The 19743-nt window shown below is 36.1% G+C and overlaps 1 protein-coding gene across 8 annotated transcripts in view; it reads left to right on the top strand.

Annotated features, from left to right (window-relative positions):
- Window positions 1–19743, top strand: part of ADGRL3 (adhesion G protein-coupled receptor L3) — an 860202-nt gene that overhangs the window by 229782 nt on the left and 610677 nt on the right. Inside the window, exon 1 of one of the 8 annotated variants that reach the window (XM_082838917.1) lies at window positions 6615–6698. The exons of the other annotated variants lie outside the window; for them this stretch is intronic. The gene's annotated coding sequence lies outside the window, so the exon portion shown is untranslated. Of the gene's footprint in view, window positions 1–6614; window positions 6699–19743 lie in introns of those variants that run through there. 8 annotated transcript variants of the gene reach the window in all.

Here is a 19743-nt window from a genome sequence, read left to right on the forward strand (position 1 = left end):
AGCCATACATACACATATATCCCCATATCTCCTCCCTCTTGCAACTCCCCGCTACCCTCGCTATCCCACCCCTCTAGGTGGTCACAAAGCACCGAGCTGATCTCCCTGTGCTATGTGGCTGCTTCCCACTAGCTATCGATTTTACATTTGGTAGTGTATATATGTCCATGCCACTCTCTCACTTAGTCCCAGCTTACCCTTCCCCCTCCCCATGTCCTCAAGTCCATTTTCTACGTCTGTGTCTTTATTCCTATCCAGACCCTAGGTTCTTCAGAACCATTTCTTTTTTTAGATTCCATATATATGTGTTAGCATGCGGTATTTGTTTTTCTCTTTCTGACTTACTTCACTCTGTATGACAGACTCTAGGTCCATCCACCTAACTGCAAATAACTCAGTTTCGTTTTCTTTTATGGCTGACTAATATTGCATGGTATATATGTGCCACATCTTCTTTATCCATTCATCTGTTGATGGACACTTAGGTTGCTTCCATGTCCTGGCTATTGTAAATAGAGCTGCAGTGAACATTGGGGTGCATGACTCTTTTTGAATTATGGTTTTCTCAGGGTATATGCCCAGGAGTGGGATTGCTGGGTCGTATGGTAGTTCTATTTTTAGTTTTTTAAGGAACCACCATACTGTTCTCCATAGTGGCTGTATCAATTTACATTCGCGCCAACAGTGCAAGTGGGTTCCCTTCGCTCCACACCGTCTCCAGCAGTTATTGTTTGGAGAATTTTTGATGATGGCCATTCTGATTGGTGTGGGGTGATACCTCATTATAGTTTTGATATGCATTTCTCTAATGGTTAGTGATGTTGAGCATCCTTTCATGTGTTTGTTGGCAATTTGTATATCTTCTTTGGAGAAATGTCTATGGAGGTCTTCTGCCCATTTTTGGATTGGGTTGTTTGTTGTTTTGATATTGAGCTGCATGAGCTGCTTGTAAATTTTGGAGATTAATCCTTTGTTAGTTGCTTCATTTGCAATTTTTTTCTCCCATTCTGAGGGTTATCTTTTCATCTTGTTTATGTTTTCCTTTGCTGTGCAAAAGCTTTTAAGTTTCACTAGGCCCCATTTGTTTATTTTTGTTTTTATTTCCATTTCTCTAGGAGGTGGGTCAAAACGGATCTTGCTGTGATTTATGTCATAGAGTGTTCTGCCTATGTTTTCCTCTAAGAGTTTGATAGTTTCTGGCCTTACATTTAGGTCTTTAATCCATTTTGGGCTTATTTTTGTGTATGGTGTTAGGGAGTGTTCTAATCTCATACTTTTAAATGTACCTGTCCAGTTTTCCCAGCACCACTTCTTGAAGAGGCTGTCTTTTCTCCATTATATATTCCTGCCTCCTTTATCAAAAATAAGGTGACCTTATGTGCATGGGTTTATCTCTGGGCTTTATATCCTGTTCCATTGACCTATATTTCTGTGTTTGTGCCAGTACCATACTGTCTTGATTACTGTAGCTTTGTAGTATAGTCTGAAGTCCAGGAGCCTGATTCCTCCAGCTCCGTTTTTATTTCTCAGTATTGCTTTGGCTATTCGGGGTCGTTTGAGTTTCCATACAAATTGTGAAACTTTTTGTTCTAGTCCTGTGAAAAATGCCATTGGTAGTTTGATAGGGATTGCATTGAATCTGTAGATTGCTTTGAGTAGTAGAGTCATTTTCAGAATGTTGATTCTTCCAATCCAAGAGCATGGTATATCTCTCCATCTGTTTGTATCATCTTTAATTTCTTTCATCAGTGTCTTATAGTTTTCTGCATACAGGTCTTTTGTCTCCTTAGGTGGGTTTATTCCTGCATATTTTATTCTTTTGGTTGCAATGATAAATGGGAGTGTTTCCTTAATTTCTCTTTCAGATTTTTCATCATTAGTGTACAGAAATGCAAGAGATTTCTGTGCAGTAGTTTTGTATTCTGCTGCTTTACCAAATTCATTGATTAGCTGTAGTAGTTTTCTGGTAGCTTCTTTAGGATTCAGGTATAGTATCATGTCATCTGCAAACATGACAGCTTTATTTCTTTTTTTCCATTTTGATTTTTTTATTTCTTTTTCTTCTCTAATGGCTGTGGCTAAAACTTCCAAAACTATGTCGAATAATAGTGGTGAGAGTGGGCAACCTTGTCTTGTTCCTGTAGTTAGAGGAAATGGTTTCAGTTGATAATGTTCTCAATGGTTGAGAACAATGTTGGCTGTGGGTTTGTCGTATATGGCCTTTATTATGTTGAGGTAAGTTCCCTCTATGCCTACTTTCCAGAGAGTTTTTATCATAAATGGGTGCTGAATTTTGTTGAAAGCTTTTTCTGCATCTGTTGAGATGATCATATGATTTTTCTCCTTCAGTTCGTTAATATGGTGTATCACCTTGACTGATTTACGTATATTGAAGAATCCTTGCATTCCTGGGATAAACCCCACTTCATCATGGTGTATGATCCTTTTAATGTGCTGCTGGGTTTTGTTTGCTAGTATTTTTTTTTTTTTTTTGCAGTACTTGGGCCTCTCACTGTTTTGGCCTCTCGTGTTGCGGAGCACAGGCTTCGGATGCGCAGGCTCAGCGGCCATGGCTCACTGGCCTAACTGCTCCGCGGCATGTGGGATCTTCTTGGACTGGGGCAGGAACCCGTGTCCCCTGCATCGGCAGGTGGACTCTCAACCACTGCACCACCAGGGAAGCCCTGTTTGCTAGTATTTTTTTGAGGATTTTTGCATCTGTGTTCATCAGTGATATTGGCCTGTAGTTTTCTTTCTATGTGACATCTTTGTCTGGTTTTGGTAGCGGGGTGATGGTTGCCTCATAGAATGAGTTTGGAAATGCTCCTCCCTCTGCTATATTTTGGAAGAGTTTGAGAAGGATAGTGTTAGCTCTTCTCTAAATTTTTGATAGAATTTGCCTGTGAAGCCATCTGGTCCTGGGCTTTTGTTTGTTGGAAGATTTTTAATCACAGTCTCAATTTCAGTTCTTGTGATTTTTCTGTTTATGTTTTCTATTTCTTCCTGGTTCAGTCTCAGAAGGTTGTGCTTTTCTAAGAATGTGTCCATTTCTTCCAGGTTGTCCATTTTACTGGCATGTAGTTGCTTGTAGTAATCTGTCATGATCCTTTGTATTTCTGCAGTGTCAGTTGTTACTTCTCCTTTTTTTATTTCTAATTCTATTGATTTGAGTCTTCTCCCTTTTTTTCTTGATGAGGCTGGCTAATCGTTTATCAATTTTGTTTACCTTCTCAAATAACCAGGCTTTAGTTTTATTGATCTTTGCTATTGTTTTCTTCATTTCTTTTTCATTTATTTCTGATCTGATCTTTATGATTTCTTTCCTTCTGTTAACTTTGGGGTTTTTTTGTTCTTTTCTCTCTAATTGCTTTAGGTGTAAGGTTAGGTTGTTTATTTGAGATTTTTCTTGTTTGTTGATGGAGGATTGTATTGCTGTAAACTTCCCTGTTAGAACTGCTTTGCTGCATCCTATAGGTTTTGCGTCATTGTGTATTCATTGTCATTTTGTTTTTAGGTATTTTTGATTTCCTCTTTGATTTCTTCAGTTATCTCTTGGTCATTTAGCAGTGTATTGTTTAGCCTCCATGTGTTTGTATTTTTCACAGATTTTTCCCTGTAATTGATATCTAGTCTCATGGCATTGTGGTTGGAAAAGATACTTGGTGTGATTTGAATTTCCTTAAATTTACCAAACCTTGATTTGTGACCCAAGATATTATCTATTCTGGAGAATGTTCCATGAGCACTTGAGAAGAAAGAGTATTCTGTTGTTTTTGGATGGAATGTCCTATATATATCAATTAAGTCCATCTTTTTTAATGTGTCATTTAAAGCTTGTGTTTCCTTATTTGTTTTCATTTTGGTTGATCTGTCCATTGGTGAAAGTGGGATGTTAAAGTCCCCTACTATGATTGTGTTACTGTCTATTTTCCCTTTAATGGCTGTTAGCATTTGCCTTAAAAATTGAGGTGCTCCTAAGTTGGGTGCATAAATAGTAAAGATTTTTATATCTTCTTCTTGGATTGATCCCTTGATCATTATGTAGTGTCCTTCTTTGTCTCTTGTAGTAGTCTTTATTTGAAAGTCTATTTTGTCTGATATGAGAATTGCTACTCCAGCTTTCTTTTGATTTCCATTGCATAGAATATCCTTTTCCATCCCCTCACTTTCAGTCTGTATGTGTCTGTAGGTCTGAAGTGGGTCTCTTGTAGACAGCATATATATAGGTCTTGCTTTTGTATCCATTTAGCCAGTCTATGTCTTTTGGTTGGAGCACATAATACATTTACATTTAAGGTAGTTATCGATATTTATGTTCCTATTACTATTTTCTTAATGTTTCCAGTTTGTTATTGTAGGTCTTTTCCTTCTCTTGTGTTTCCTGCCTAGAGAATTTCCTTTAGCATTTTTTATAAAGCTGGTTTGGTGGTGCTGAATTCTCTTAACTTTTCCTTGTCTGTAAGGGTTTTAATATCTCTGTCGAATCTGAGTGAGATCATTGCTGCCTAGCGGAATCTTGATTGTAGGTTTGTCCCTTTTATCCTCTTAAGTATATCCTGCCACTCCCTTTTGGCTTGCAGTGTTTCTACTGAAAAATCAGGTGTTAACCTTATGGGGATTCCCTTGTATGTTATTTTTCCCTTTCTGCTTTTTATATTTTTTCTTTATATTTAATTTTTGATGGTTTGATTAATATGTGTCTTGGTGTGTTTCTTCTTGGATTTATCCTCTGTGGGACTCTCTGTGCTTCCTGGACTTGATTAACTATTTCCTTTCCCATATTAGGGAAGTTTTCAACTATAATCTCTTCAAATATTTTCTCAGTCCCTTTCTTTTTCTTCTGGGACTCCTATAATTCAAATGTTGGTGCATTTAATGTTGTCCCAGAGGTCTCTGAGAGTGTCCTCAATTGTTTTCATTCTTCTTTCTTTATTCTGCTCTGTGGTAGTTGTTTCCACTATTTTATCTTCCAGGTCACTTATGTGTTCTTGTGCCTCATTTATTGTGACTTTGATTCCTTCTAGAGAATTTTAAATTTCATTTATTGTGTTGTTCATCATTGTTTGTTTGCTCTTTAGTTCTTGTAGGTGCTCGTTAAACATTTCTTGCATTTTCTCCATTCTGTTTCCAGGATTTTGGGTCATTTTTACTCTCATTATTCTGAATTCTTTTTCATGTAGACTGCCTATTTCCTCTTCATTTGTTTGGTCTGGTGGTTTTTGCCTTGCTTCTTCATCTGCTGTGTGTTTCTCTGTCTTCTCAGTTAGCTTAATTTACTGTGTTTGGGGTCTCCTTTTTGCAGGCTGCGGGTTTGTTGTTCCCATTGTTTTTGGTGTCTGCCCCCAGTGGCTAAGCTTGGTTCAGTGGGTTGTTTAGGCTTCCTGGTGGAGGGGACTTGTGCCTGTGTTCTAGTGGATGACCCTGGATCTTGTCTTTCTGGTTGGCATGACCATGTCTGGTGGTGTGTTTTGGGGTTTCTGTGACCTTATTATGATTGTAGGCAGCCTCTCTGCTAATGTGTGGGGTTGTGTTCCTGTCTTGTTAGTTGTTTGGCATAGGGTGTCCATCAGTGGAACTTGCTGGTCATTCAGTGGAGCTGGGTTTTAGTGTTTAGTTGGAGATCTCTGGGAGAACTTCACTGTTTGATATTACGTGGAGCTGGGAGGTCTCTGGCGGACCAATGTCCTGAACTCGGCTCTCCCACTTCAGAGCCACAGGCCTGACACCTCGCAGCCATTCAGCTTGTCTCCTATTGTACTCCCACCTGCTCACTCCTTTCTAGTCTTGTAATTTTCTTGCTGAATGTTGAACACAGCAGGATTTTGCATTTGCAGTTCCCACTTGCCTGGAATGCTCTTCCCCTGATATTCAATGGCTCATACTCTTTCTGTCTCATTCTGTTATTTAAAAATATTTCTTTAAATTTGAAGATATTGCTGATCATGTTTTGTACACTTATGTGATCATGGTTTTCCTTCTCTAGACCAATGGTGTGTAAGCAATGTAAAAACTCATTCACACATTTTGGCCCTCTATACTCTGTATTCCTCACTGAAAGACCACAGATCAATATTTCAAAGGAAAAACAGGATGGATATAAGCCATAACTAACTTCCAATATGAAATCCTTTTGTTGTTACTCAGTGAGTGTGATCATAGGTACAAGGACAAATTGCACTATAAATTATGTGAGATTTTATATGAAAAACTTATTAATTAACTAACACTAGATTTAGATGGTTTCATTCTCCTTGGGTGTCACTTTAAGTACATTGCAGACGTATTTGATTCTGATTCTTGAATCAGTGTGTGCTATTAGATGAAAAACAGTGACAGAAATTTATTTTATATTATGTAGTATAGGCAAAGGGACTCTATTTGCTGGAATAAATAGGCACTTTGTTCACAGTATCAGATCTGTTTTATGCATTTAATAATCATAACATTTCGGGGTGGAATGACATCCTGTTTAAGAGGGCACATTTGCATTGCTTATCACTTGGTGTATCTGTTACTTTAATGTGATTAATTCTTTCAGATGAACAGTTTTTAGGAATACTGGAGCTTTGTCTCTGGTCGTAAGCCTTTGATTCTGTTTTCCTAGGTTATCAATTCTTGAATCCTTAGCCTTGTCTCCTTTCCAAACCTTTGGATTGGTGTATGGACGCCTCCCCCATCCTCTCTAGGCACCAAATTCAGTAAGTGGCTTTTGTCTTGATATGTGAACGCAGCCTCTGATTTAAGCTCAGTTTGCCTAAACCTGCTTTTTGTTCCCTTACTCCAGTTTGTTGTATGCCTGGATCCCTGATGTTTGTCTCTTTTGTAATCTTCTAATAAATTCCAGGGATCTTGGTCTTGGCACTAGATCTTACTTTATGGTGATTCTTGCATTCTGTATATCATTTACATTTGTAGTTTGATCTCTTATTATTGATGTCCCGTTGGGTCAGTATTTCTCAATTCACTGAACTTGCACTTTGTTTTTTATAATCCATTACTGGCTTTCAACCAACCCAGCGTGGCCTGTGTTGCCACAGGCCATACCATGGTTACAAGCTAATCATGAACCAGGTATCATAGTTGTTTTTTTTTTTTTTTTTCCTCCCCTCAGTAATCCCTGTATCCTTAGAACAAACAGTTTAGATTAGGTTTCTTGAACCTATGATACAGGATTGACAACTGACAAATTATTAAAAAAGCCACTTCTATGTGGAATTTCCTTTCATGTTTGTACGTTCTGCATCTTGGAAGAAAATCTAGGCCCTATGCCAGGCTTAATGCTGATAACACTGCCCGTAGGAAAAGATGTATTCCGGATGCCCTGGCTAGGGTAGTTGGAGAAAATATAGATGAGAATACCAAAAGTCAGAGAAGATTTATATAAAGGCAAAGGCAATCTTGTTTCCATGAAATCCCCAGAATTTTCCTCCGTGGCAGGAACAGAGCAGTAATACACATTGGTTGAAATCAGTAATAGTGTGCTGATAAAATCTTCCCCTGCTTCCTTCTCAGTTGTTGGCAGCCAGGTGTATATTTATTTAATTGCTTGTAGGCCTCGCCTAGAACAAAAAATGTATTTTCTAGCAAATGGTTTGCTGCTACAAAGCTGAAAATATACCTATTAAGGAGAAGTGGACACAGGGAAAATAGTGAGAGATAAGAGACTTGGGGAAATAATTCTAAGCAACCTAGCTGTTAAGGACGAGCCTCTCTGGGAATTTTAGGGAAGTGATTTTACCTGTCTGTGCTTCAGTTTCTGTCCTTATTTGTGGAATGAAAATAATAAAAGTACTTCATAGATTATTGTTAGGTTTAAATGAGAAAATATGAAAAGTGCTTAGAACACTTCTCAGCATATGCATCATTTTATCAGTGTTACACTTTACATCCTGTGAACGTCAAATAATTAAGTTGAAATGTCATTCAAATGCATTTCATTAGCAGCTTTAAAGGGCAAGAATGGCATTGAAGGTTGTAGGGAGGTTGAAATTGGAAATATATTTAGTTACTTAAGTTTTTCGTTAGACCTAGAATCTTAACTCATCTTGATAAATATTTAGTGAGACCCCTTGATAAATTGTTTTAGAATTTGGAGTAATTTTGTTTGAATGTGTCAGGCCAGAGTATAATGTACCTGTAGGGAAAAAATAATCTATTGTTTTTCCAGTCTTTTGGAGTCTTTTACTACAGGTATTTATAATCTGTAGAGTGTATAGTGTGCTAAGAATAATGGTGTATGAACTGATAAGCTGCTTTTACTTTCCCTAAATGAAACAAAAAGAAAAGATTTGAAAACCTATAGAATAATGTTATTTTTTTTTCTCTTTCTCTCTGCTGGTGTTCCATTTGATTTTTCTTATAGCAGTACAATTTTCAAAGCCAATAAACAAAATATTTAATTGCATGATATTTTGGACAACTTTTTTTTTTTTGCATTTTTGAGTGTTTTATTTATATCAAATTGGATAAAATGTGTGTATTTCTCAGACAGAAAAGACATGTCGAGGTAGAAATGTACCTTTCAACTATTCATGGGTACACTGGACAACTTTTTCATATGCATTGCTTGCTGATACTTACAAAGTTGTCATGTATGATGTATGGTTTGTGTACTGTACAAGTCAAGGAGACAAATAAAGCCTGAAACGCAGACTCTGCTTTACTTTCCAAGGTATATGCTCTAGTATGGGCTGAGTATGCACAGATCGGGCGTCGTTTTTGAATGAATTTGCACAGAGTTACCCTATAGGCTAACAGCAGCCCTGAATATTTGGTTTTGACATTCATCTAATGTACAAGTGACAGTAAGCATTAGATAATATAATTGAATTCTCTGTCACAGATGTCCTGCGTCCTAGAGTCATTCAATGGCAGTTTTAATTATTCTACAGAGATATTCCAAAAGAATATGGCACATCCTTATACTCATCTTTTAACTCTGTGGAAAAACTCCTCTTAGACATTTTATTATTCTCCTTCTATTAACTTGAACAAATGAAGTCGGACAGTGCAATTGTAATCGTGACTAGCGTTCAGCATTGTAACGTAGACCTAGAGTTGAATGTTAAGATCAGCTTATTTCTCTTTATTGCTTTAGATTGATAAAATATTCAAACAAATAATAATAAAGGCCCTAGTAGAGTATTAAGAGAAAGTGGCAGGCATTAATATGTAATTGGTGAGAAAATGGAAATCTTTCATGTATGGTTTCTTTGCATTACAAAAGAAGCAAAGGGAATTTAATCAAATATGGAAAATATGAAGGAGTGTTTTTTATTTTTTTAAATCAAACTTTCTTGAAGGAATAAGAATCCTATAGCTTCCTTTAGCTTACTGTGGATATACTGAGATTTCCATCCCTTTTATACCACTGCTGGGGTTTGATTTCTGGCTCACTACTTGGTGGTTGTATATTTACTTTGTTCCTTGGTTTTACAGACTATGAAAAGAGGGTGATAACTGTGGGTACCATTTGGATTTTTGTAAGGTTTAAATATCATAATGTACATAAAGAAATAAGAATAGTGCTGGTTAAAATTCAAATCAATACCCATTTTAGCATTTTAATACCATTTCGTATAGTAATATGATAGAAATATATATGTATTTTCACTTTAGTGTCACTTTCAATTTAATGACAGTATTGGATTTTTTGGATGTTTAAATGACAAATGGATAGATGTGTGACAGATAACCACCAAAGAATTCATTCTTTAAAAAGACATTATTGCATTATCACTACCTTCATCATAATCGATTAGTAATTTGTAATGGTGCTTATTCTACCAATACAGAACTATTTTAAGTCTTATATTTTTAGAGATTTTCTAAAGCTATATCAAAATTAATGTTTTAAAAAGATCTGGTGGTAGTTAGACAATTCAGGGAAGTTAAAAAATGGTTGACCAGGGTTACATTATAGCCTGTTAAAAACATAAATGTTTATTCTATTCAGAGCCTTCTCTGATACAGTGACTATGTACCACATTGTTCCTCGGCAAGACTGCAGACACAAGTCTGTTGGGCTTCTGAGCTCTTGCTGTTATTCTTTGTTGGCCCCAGCAGATTGGTTATTGATGAGCCATAAAAAACAAAAATCTAAATAAGACAATTCTTATTATTTTAGAGAAGTTGAATACTACATTGCTTTTTCTAGCAGACATCATGCCTAGAAAACACTATTACGTTCTTTATTTTGTAAGACTACATATTCTAATATGATTATTAAGTGTGATGGAGAAACTCAGTTGCCATAGACTGGCATTAATTGTATTCAGTGAAAGTGCTGAATATGAGCACTTTACCTTTTGTTAGTTTCAAGGGTCCTTATTTAGTCAACTAGAAATTAGGTAAGAAAAAAAAATTTAGTTAAAGAAATTAAGGTTCCGTTCTCTAGATGATAACTTGTTGTGTGAACATACTTTAAGTAACTAACCCTAAGTTAGAGAATGAATTTGCATACAGCAGAGTGCAATGTTCATAGTCCAGACTGGGCATCTAAGAAGTTTGTGATTTGGAGCAAGTCATATCACTTTATTGGGTCTAGTTATGCTTTGAATAAATAGATGAGGCTTAGAGTTTTCAAACTGTATCTTCCTAGTCACACAGTCCTGTAGTTATTTATTTTTTTCATCCACATATTATGTCACTAAAATAAAGAAAAGGGGCTTCCCTGGTGGCCCAATGGTTGAGAGTCCGCTTGCCGATGCAGGGGACACGGGTTCGTGCCCCAGTCCGGGAGGATCCCACATGCCACGGAGCGGCTGGGCCCGTGAGCCATGGCCACTGGGCCTGTGCGTCCAGAGCCAGTGCTCCGCAGCGGGAGAGGCCACAGCAGTGAGAGGCCCGCGTACTGCTAAAGAAAAAAAAAAGAAAAAAGAAAAAAAAAGGACAATCCCTGAATTAGAAGATCTGTTCAGGTTCCCCTGTCTTTAAACTCTGAGTGCTCTAAATAAATTATTTTGTCTCAACAATTTATTTGGTGCCTTATTTAAAAAGGGAGGAAACATAAATCTCTACTATGAACATAGTTTTCTCCAAAAAAGTCTACTGATTATTTACTTCATTAGTCTTTGCTGTTAGTCCTGTTTTTTATGAAGCTAGATAGCCATTGGAAGCTTTACAACTCATATTACAAGTTATATCTTTTTTTTATTATTATTTTACTTTAAATTATTTGTGTCTTTTTGTATGTTTCTTTTTTTAAAAAATGTTTCTTCTAGTTACATAACACAGTTATAAGTGACAATATTAATTTAGTCTTACATTTTATCTAGACTATCATTCTCTGCCTGTTTAGTTGGCTTTTTTTTTTTTTTTTGCGGTACGCGGGCCTCTCACTGCCGTGGCCTCTCCCGTTGCGGAGCACAGGCTCCGGACGCACAGGCTCAGCGGCCATGGCTCACGGGTCTAGCTGCTTCGCGGCATGTGGGATCTTCCCGGACCGGGGCACGAACCCGTGTCCCCTGCATCAGCAGGCGGACTCTCAACCACTGCGCCACCAGGGAAGCCCTAGTTGGCATATTGAGTCTACTTATATCTACTATAATTATTTATATGTTTGCTATGAGACTATGATTCATCTCTTGTTTGCCCCATCTGCTTTTTTGTTCTTTCAGCTCATTTTAAATGCAATTGTTTATTATTGAAATCTATGTTTAATAAAGTGGTAAAAAATAAAGTGGTAAAAAATAAAGATAAAAATTTTTCTTATACATAGCTTTCTTATGCATAAGCAAAAGAAATTTGAAATTTTGCTGAAGAAATTTCTGTACACTACAGGCTTAAACATTTCAAACATCTATGAATAACCCTAATAAGAAATATTTGACAACCATTTAGTGAGTACTTATTGTTTGCTGACTATTTCATTTTTTATCTAACAGTTTAAATATTCTTAAAGGAGTAAATTCAATACAAGAATAGTCAGACAAGTCATTAGAATAGAATAGATAGCCTAGAAACAATTCCTGGTGTATATATATGACCTGATTATGTGATAAAATAGATAATTCACACAAACAGAAAAGAGACTGAAATATTTAAGAACTGTTCCTTTGTTAATTTCTTAGATACTTCTATAAAAATCCGTTTCCCCTCTTACATACCACATGACTAATAAATTATAGATGATTAAAGACATCAGTGTAAAATATATAACATTTTAAAAAAATATGTAATTATTCTATGAAATACGATCATTCTTTTTTTAAAAATAAATTTATTTATTTATTTATTTTGGGCCATGTTGGGTCTTCGTTGCTGCGTACGGGCTTTTCTCTATGTGGTGAGCAGGGGCTACTCTTCGTTGCGGTGTGCAGGCTTCTCATTGTGGTGGCCTCTCCCATTGTGGAGCATGGGCTCTAGGCACACAGGCTTCAGTAGTTGTGGCTCACGGGCTCTAGAGCACAGGCCCAGTAGTTGTGGTGCACGGGCTTAGTTGCTCCTTGGCATGTGGGATCTTCCTGGACCAGGGCTCAAACCCATGTCCCCTGCATTGGCAGGAGGATTCTCAACCGCTGCGTCACCAGGGAAGCCCCAATATATAACATTTTAATGAAAGAAAAGGGCAAAGTACAACTTACTCTGAAAGGTGAAGGATTTTATTAGCTTTCAGGTAATGAAAAATACTCTACAAGGCTGTCCAACCACTGTGTTGAATGTCAGTATACTCAACAATTTCCAGATTGATGGATAGGCCAGTTCAGATACCACTAAAGTAAAGAGAAGAGTTTACTTGCATAATATGTTTTTAAAAATCTCAGAGCAGTCGGGATACATGGCAGAGACATGAGCAATATTTTCTAATATAAATGGACCTTCAAATTTGGAGCTCATGTTCCTAACCAGAGGATACAGAGGTGCAGAAAATAACATTTGATTGAGTGAGGATTACTTTATATCTTCTGGAAGACCAATTGTCATCCTCAGACTCTCTTTCTATCTGTATACAAATGTCCATATGTTTGGAGTAGTCCAACTCATAGCCTAATCTGGACATATTCTGGACACTACTTCAGCTGGCCAGTAGTCCTCCTTAATCACTTCTGATCTACATAGAAGGGAACAGGGGTCAGTTTCCCAGAAGTCACAGGAAGTCTCCATAACAAGAAGACCAGCTAAAGAGTTTTTGCTATAGTATACTAAGCTTAATATATACTGAACTCTGATTTTGCATTACTTTATTTTCAAATCCTTTTCCTTCTACCTACACAAAAGAAATCACTGGTTGGTGGTGGGTATTTTATACAGTGTCCAGATTCCCCTCCTTTAGAGCTGATTCCCCCAATTGCCTCGATTGTGGCTGCTTTGGGCTGACATCCAAATTTCTCTGTAGGAATTTCCCTTAGGCAAGGAGTTGCCTTGATCAAGGTTATGTCTCTGTCCTAAGGAAGTCTTCCTCCAATGAATGGTCAATGCGAGGGAACCCAAACCCTCTTCATTGCCTTGCACGACTACCCTCATGAGGCAATCTTGCCTTGCAGTCTCCTCATTAATAGGGTAAGGCCTCTGACTTCTATCACAGTTCAACCTTGCCCTCTGCTCAGATGTGCTTTCCTTTACTCCTCTTGGGTGTTGTTCTCAATAATCTTCCTGCAAAGTATCTTGGACTCAGAGTCTGCTTCCCAGGGAATCTGACCTAGAACGCTAGTCATATTCATGATAATATTCCAAATCTTGCAGATATTGTCTCAGTTTTTATTGATTCCTGAAACAGGAAGACGAATTTGTTCTTAGGTGAACTTGTGATAATGTTTGAGAATCTTTTAAATGGACCTTGCTTGGTGTTTGAAATTATCTTTAGCATCTTTTAAATCGTTAACAGGGCTTTAAGGCACAAAACGTGTTAAGACTAATTCTGTATTCTCCTCATTCTCACTAAAATTGTAGGTATAACTATAATAAATATGATGTGTTCAACATCCATTTTGAGATTTGGAGCATTTGTGACATGAAATCTCATGATGTACCTTCACTAGATAATGGAATAGGCAAATGACACAGCTCTTATTTCACAAAATGCCTGAAACAAAAACACCAGCATGTAAAATAGCTTGGCAGTTTATGGACAATTTATTATTACTATTTTCTTAATTTTTGAAATTCTGTTGTACAGACTACTTAGGGGAAATTCCCCAGAAGTTTAATGTTAATTTTGCTATGCTTCAGAGAGACATGCATAGATTGCATTTTTAGGAATCATAATACTAAATTATAATTAAGTGATTAAGTCCGTAAGTGCTGCTGTAGTTCAGAAGTATCATAGTGTGATTGGAAAGGATTTATAAAAGAGAAGAGACTAGGTCAATGGTGAAAGATTTGGGTATAGCAATGGGAGAACATTCTCAGTGTGAGTAAAGTCAAGTAAGATGGAGATAAGTTGTAAAAGATTTTGAATGTTAGTCTAAGGACATTGAACTTTACTTTTTAGGCAGTATGAAGTTTTAAACGATTCAAGGGATAGGTGACATGTAAGAAATATATTACAGATGAAAAAGTGATACGTAAAATGAATTAGTAAAGGAAGAGAGTGGTGGAAGGGCCCTATTTAGGAAGTGATCTCAATAAGGAAGGACACAGATCTACTTATCATATTCTCAGTTCCATTATTCAGAAATCTTACAAGTATGTTTATGTTACATATCCCTTGGGTTGTTTCCTGGGGTTACTATTGACATGGATTATCTCGGATAATTGTATAGCTGACAAACCCCTCTTAGGCAGTGGGGTATTGGTGTGTTTAGTCACAAAATTGTCATTTTGGTTTATAATGGGTATTGTATTGATTAAAATCAGAACAGTCACTGAAGTCCACAGATTAAATATATTGCTTCCTCCTTATCTCATTGCCTCTAAGTTTATCCTAGGAGAAAATTTAATTGGTTTGGAAGCATTTATACTTTACAAAGCCATGTTGGATCTACCTAGTATCTCACACGTCTGCAGATAATGGAAAATTGATTTGAACTTACAGGTATACATTAATCTATACTTAGAATTATTGTCCGTTTTTTATACAAACACTTAGATTATATCTAGACCTCTGTTGTCTCCACTAACTTGGTTATTTCATTTAAAAAACATTATACTAGGTAGTAGCCCTAGAAATAATATTACCTAAAAGTTGCATAAATACCTGTATACATACACATTTTTACATATATGCACAAAGATATATATACACACACACACACAGATAATTGATATATAAATAGGTATTTATATATTTACTTGACTTGCTTTCAAATGGCTGTCATTTTTCGATTGTCCCTTTTAATTGAATTAGTATTGGTGATTCAGATAGCCAGTATTTCAAAACTGAGGAAATTGTTTGGTATCTGCATTTATATTTCACTTGTTTTAGATTCTATGAACTTCACATTTGCTAAGAAAGTTCCCTGTTTTCCATGTGGTTTATGGAAGTAAGTAGTATCACCTTTCAAACTAAGATAGACATTACTCTAAAACACACTTGTATCTTCCTGATTTCCAGCTATTTAACTTAATTGTAAATATGACATTATTAAAAGCTATGTGACTTATGTAAGAAGAGATCCTATTTATGTTAACAGAGGTTTCATGAAGAGGTGACTAAAAAGTAAAAACTCGAAGTGTAAAGTTGGCAGAAGAACGAAAATTTCAGATAAATTATGTTGATTGAATCATTTTATTTTTAGATTTATCATAGAGAAATAATTTCTGTTATATTCAATACTGTTCAGGAATTTTACAAGCAGGTAGCAAAACTATGAAAGATATATATACATATGTATGTATACGTATATATATATATATAAAGAAATTTTAAGAAAACTTATCCATTCCATCTATTAATAACAGTGACTTTGCTTGATTTTATTTATATTTTGGAAGATATTACACATTAAGAATATTATTATTTTTTAATTATTTTATTGCTTCAGCTTTCCTTTCCTTTTTTCATATTCCTGTTCTTTTCTTTAGTAATATTCTTTAGGGCCTTTGCTGTATTTAGAGTGTGAGGTAAGAAAAAGTTGCATAGATGACCTTGGTAGAAATTACTATAAGGTTAGTTATCAGTGAGAAATAGGATTCTTATGTAGAAGTCATAAAAGAAAGAATAAAACAAAATATACGATTGATTTCTGCAAATACATAAGTAGTGACTTTATGTGCAAACTTTCGCTTTCATATATCTTGTATTTATTTTCAAATCTGTTTTTTTTACCTTGAAAAATTATATCGAATAACTTTCTACAATTTGGATATTATTTTCCCTATACTGAGCATGCAGTAGACTTTCATTCTGGGTTTGGTTAATGAATTTTTCAAATGAGCATTGTTAATTTTCATTACTTTCAGTTTAACTCTAATGAATATAATAGAAATAGTACATGGTTAACGTTTATCACACACATGACTATAGTAGTATCTATATGTATAACATTCCTCCTATGCTGAATTTTTAACAATTGTACACATATACTTAAATATTGATATTTACATGATAATATATATTGTTTTCAGGTGTGAATTTGTTCCATGAGCCAAATATTTAAATGTAAGTGATAAAAACTTAAAAGCATATGCTTCTAAATCTTCAAGACAAGCTGAAATTGAATCATTTCACTGTTCAATCTGTAAATTAGATTACTCTTTGTTTGCTTCTTTACTTATTAATGTGGCTTTTTGAAGCAAACTTTCTCTGAAGTATTTGAGATTTAAGAGATAATATTTATTTATACATATTGTTTATACTACAACATCTTGATAAGTGATTTTGAATCTATTGGCCAAACGTGTCACATATATTTTACTGTGAATCCATACAAATGGTGTTTATTTGTAAAATTTTATCTTGAATCCTTTCTTCCTCTCTTCCTACCTGCAAGGCAGAAAGGTTGTTAGACATCATGAAAATATTCATTGATAGAGTGTTATATTAGTCGATTATTTTTTCTTCCTGGAGTGAGATTTGGAGTTTTAACCTAGGTGAAGATGGAGGCTCCTTTCTCTTTCTGAATTATCAATTCTAATAGCAAAAATAGAAAATGTAGATGATGTTAATGTATTTTAAAATTGGTAACCTAAGATAAATAAACTCAACTGTTTTGAGGATCAGATGTGGGTGATTCTTTCCACCCGGGCCCTCCATGCACACCGAATTCCAATTGTGAATGGCAGACCCTAGAGGTAGTGCTAATGGGCAGAGAGGCAACTATCAGGCTCGTTGTGATTCTGTAGTGGCTTGCTGTTTTCCACAGCTTCACCTAAAAACAAAGCAGCACATTTTATACTATTTTTTCTGAGCTGTCAATTACCCTTAATTTAATGTATACAACACTAAGCTAGCTAATATTTTTATTAAAAATACAGTTATTGGGCTTCCCTGGTGGCACAGTGGTTGAGAGTCTGCCTGCCGATGCAGGGGACACGGGTTCGTGCCCCGGTCCGGGAGGATCCCACATGCCGCGGAGCGGCTGGGCCCGTGAGCCATGGCCGCTGAGCCTGCGCGTCCGGAGCCTGTGCTCCGCAACGGGAGAGGCCCCAACAGTGAGAGGCCCGCGTACCGCAAAAAAATTACAGTTATTAATGCTGACGATTTTTAACAGAATATTCTAAGTAGCAATTCTATGATTTGACATTAATAAAAGTTCTTAGGAAACTGCCAGGATTTAAAATTGCTCTTAGATGTAGTAATAGCTTTCTCCTTGCAATTTATAGATCATTTTGGAATAGCAGCTGATATGTAGACATTAAAATGTTTTGAAGCTTCTAGTGGTAAAAAATCTATTATTGCTACATTTTTCTGGGGAAGAAAGTACTTGGACATGAAAAGACTTAAAAACCCATGTCTAGACATATGAATTTTTTTTAACATCTTTATTGGAGTATAATTACTTTACATTGTTGTGTTACTTTATGCTGTATAACAAAGTGAATCAGTTATACATATACATATATCTCCATATCCCCTCCCTCTTGTCTCTCTCTCCTACCCTCCCTATCCCACCCCTCTAGGTGGTCACAAGGCACCGAGCTGATCTCCCTGTGCTATGTGGCTGCTTCCCACTAGCTATCTATTTTACGTTTGGTAGTGTGTATATGTCCATGCCACTGTCTCACTTTGTCCCAGCTTACCCTTTCCCCTCCCCATGTCCTCAAGTCCATTCTCTATGTCTGTGTCTTTATTCCTGTCCTGCCCCTAGGTTCTTCAGAACCTTTTTTTTTTTTTTTTAGATGCCATATATATGTATTAGCACATGGTATTTGTTTTTCTCTTTCTGACATACTTCATTCTGTATGACAGATTCTAGGTGCATCCACCTCACTACAAGTAACTCAATTTCGTTTCTTTTTATGGCTAGGTAATATTCCATTGTATATATGTGCCACATCTTCTTTATCCATTCATGTGTCGATAGCCACTTAGGTTGCTTCCATGTCCTGGCTATTGTAAATAGTGCTACAATGAACATTGTGGTACATGACTCTTCTTATTTTATTGTATTTTTTTTTTTAGCTTTTAGGTTTTAATGCTTTTATATTTATTTCAACATGTACTAGAAATATATACATATATATACACATACACGTACACACATATATATATAATTTGTAGAATTTCTATTCAGGTTAGTAATATGAGTTTTTGGTGATAAAATACACATAAGACAAAATTTACCATTTTCACTATTTTTAAGTATACAATTTTGTGCTATTTAGTACAACCACAGTGTTGTGCAACCACCAGCGCTATCTACTTCAAGAACATTTTCGTCACTCTGAGCAGTATTTCCCGCTCATCATTCACCCCAGGCCCTGGCAACCATTAATCTGCTTTCTGTCTCTATGGAATTGCCTATCATTGATATTTCCTATAAGTGGAAACATACAACACATGGCCTTTTGTGACTTATTTCACTTACCGTAATGTCTTCGAGGTTCATGCATTTCGAAGCATGTGTCAGAATGTCCTTCCATTTTAAGGCTGAATAATATATTGTATGTATAGATCACATTTTGTTTATCCATTAATCCATTGATGGACACTTGGGTTGCTTCCACTTTTTGACTATTGTGAATAATGCTGCTATGAATATAAGTATACAAATATCTACTCAAGCCTCTGCTTTCATTTATTTTGGGTATATACCCGGAAGTAGAATTGCTGCCTAATAGGGGAATTCTGTGTTTAATTTTTTGAGGAATCACCACCATTTTCCAAAGAAGCTGCCCCATTTTCCAAAGCAGCTGCCCCATTTTACTTTCTCACTAGAAATGCACAAGGGTTCTAATTTCTCCACATCCTCGACAACACTTGTTATTTTCTGTGTTTTTGATAATAGCCATTCTAATGGGTGTGAAGAGATATCTTATTATGGTTTTGATTTGCATTTCACTAATGACTGGTAATGTTGAATATCTTTTTATCTCCTTACTGGTCATTTGTATATTTTCTTTTCCTTTTAATTTTTTTTAACATCTTTATTGGAGTATAATTCCTTTACGTGAATCAGCTATGTGTACATATATCCCCATATCCCTTCCCTCTTGCTTCTCCCTCCCACCCTCCCTATCCCACTCCTCTAGGTGGTCACAAAGCACCTAGCTGATCTCTCTGTGCTATGCGCTGCTTCCCACTAGCTATCTATTTTACATTTTGGTAGTATATATAAGTACATGTCACTCTCTCACTTCGTCCCAGCTTACCCTTCCCCCTCCCCGTGTCCTCAAGTCCATTCTCTACGACTGCGTCTTTAT

The sequence above is a fragment of the Leucopleurus acutus genome, assembly GCF_964270905.1.
Source record: "Leucopleurus acutus genome assembly, chromosome: 4".
NCBI lineage: Eukaryota > Metazoa > Chordata > Mammalia > Artiodactyla > Delphinidae > Leucopleurus > Leucopleurus acutus.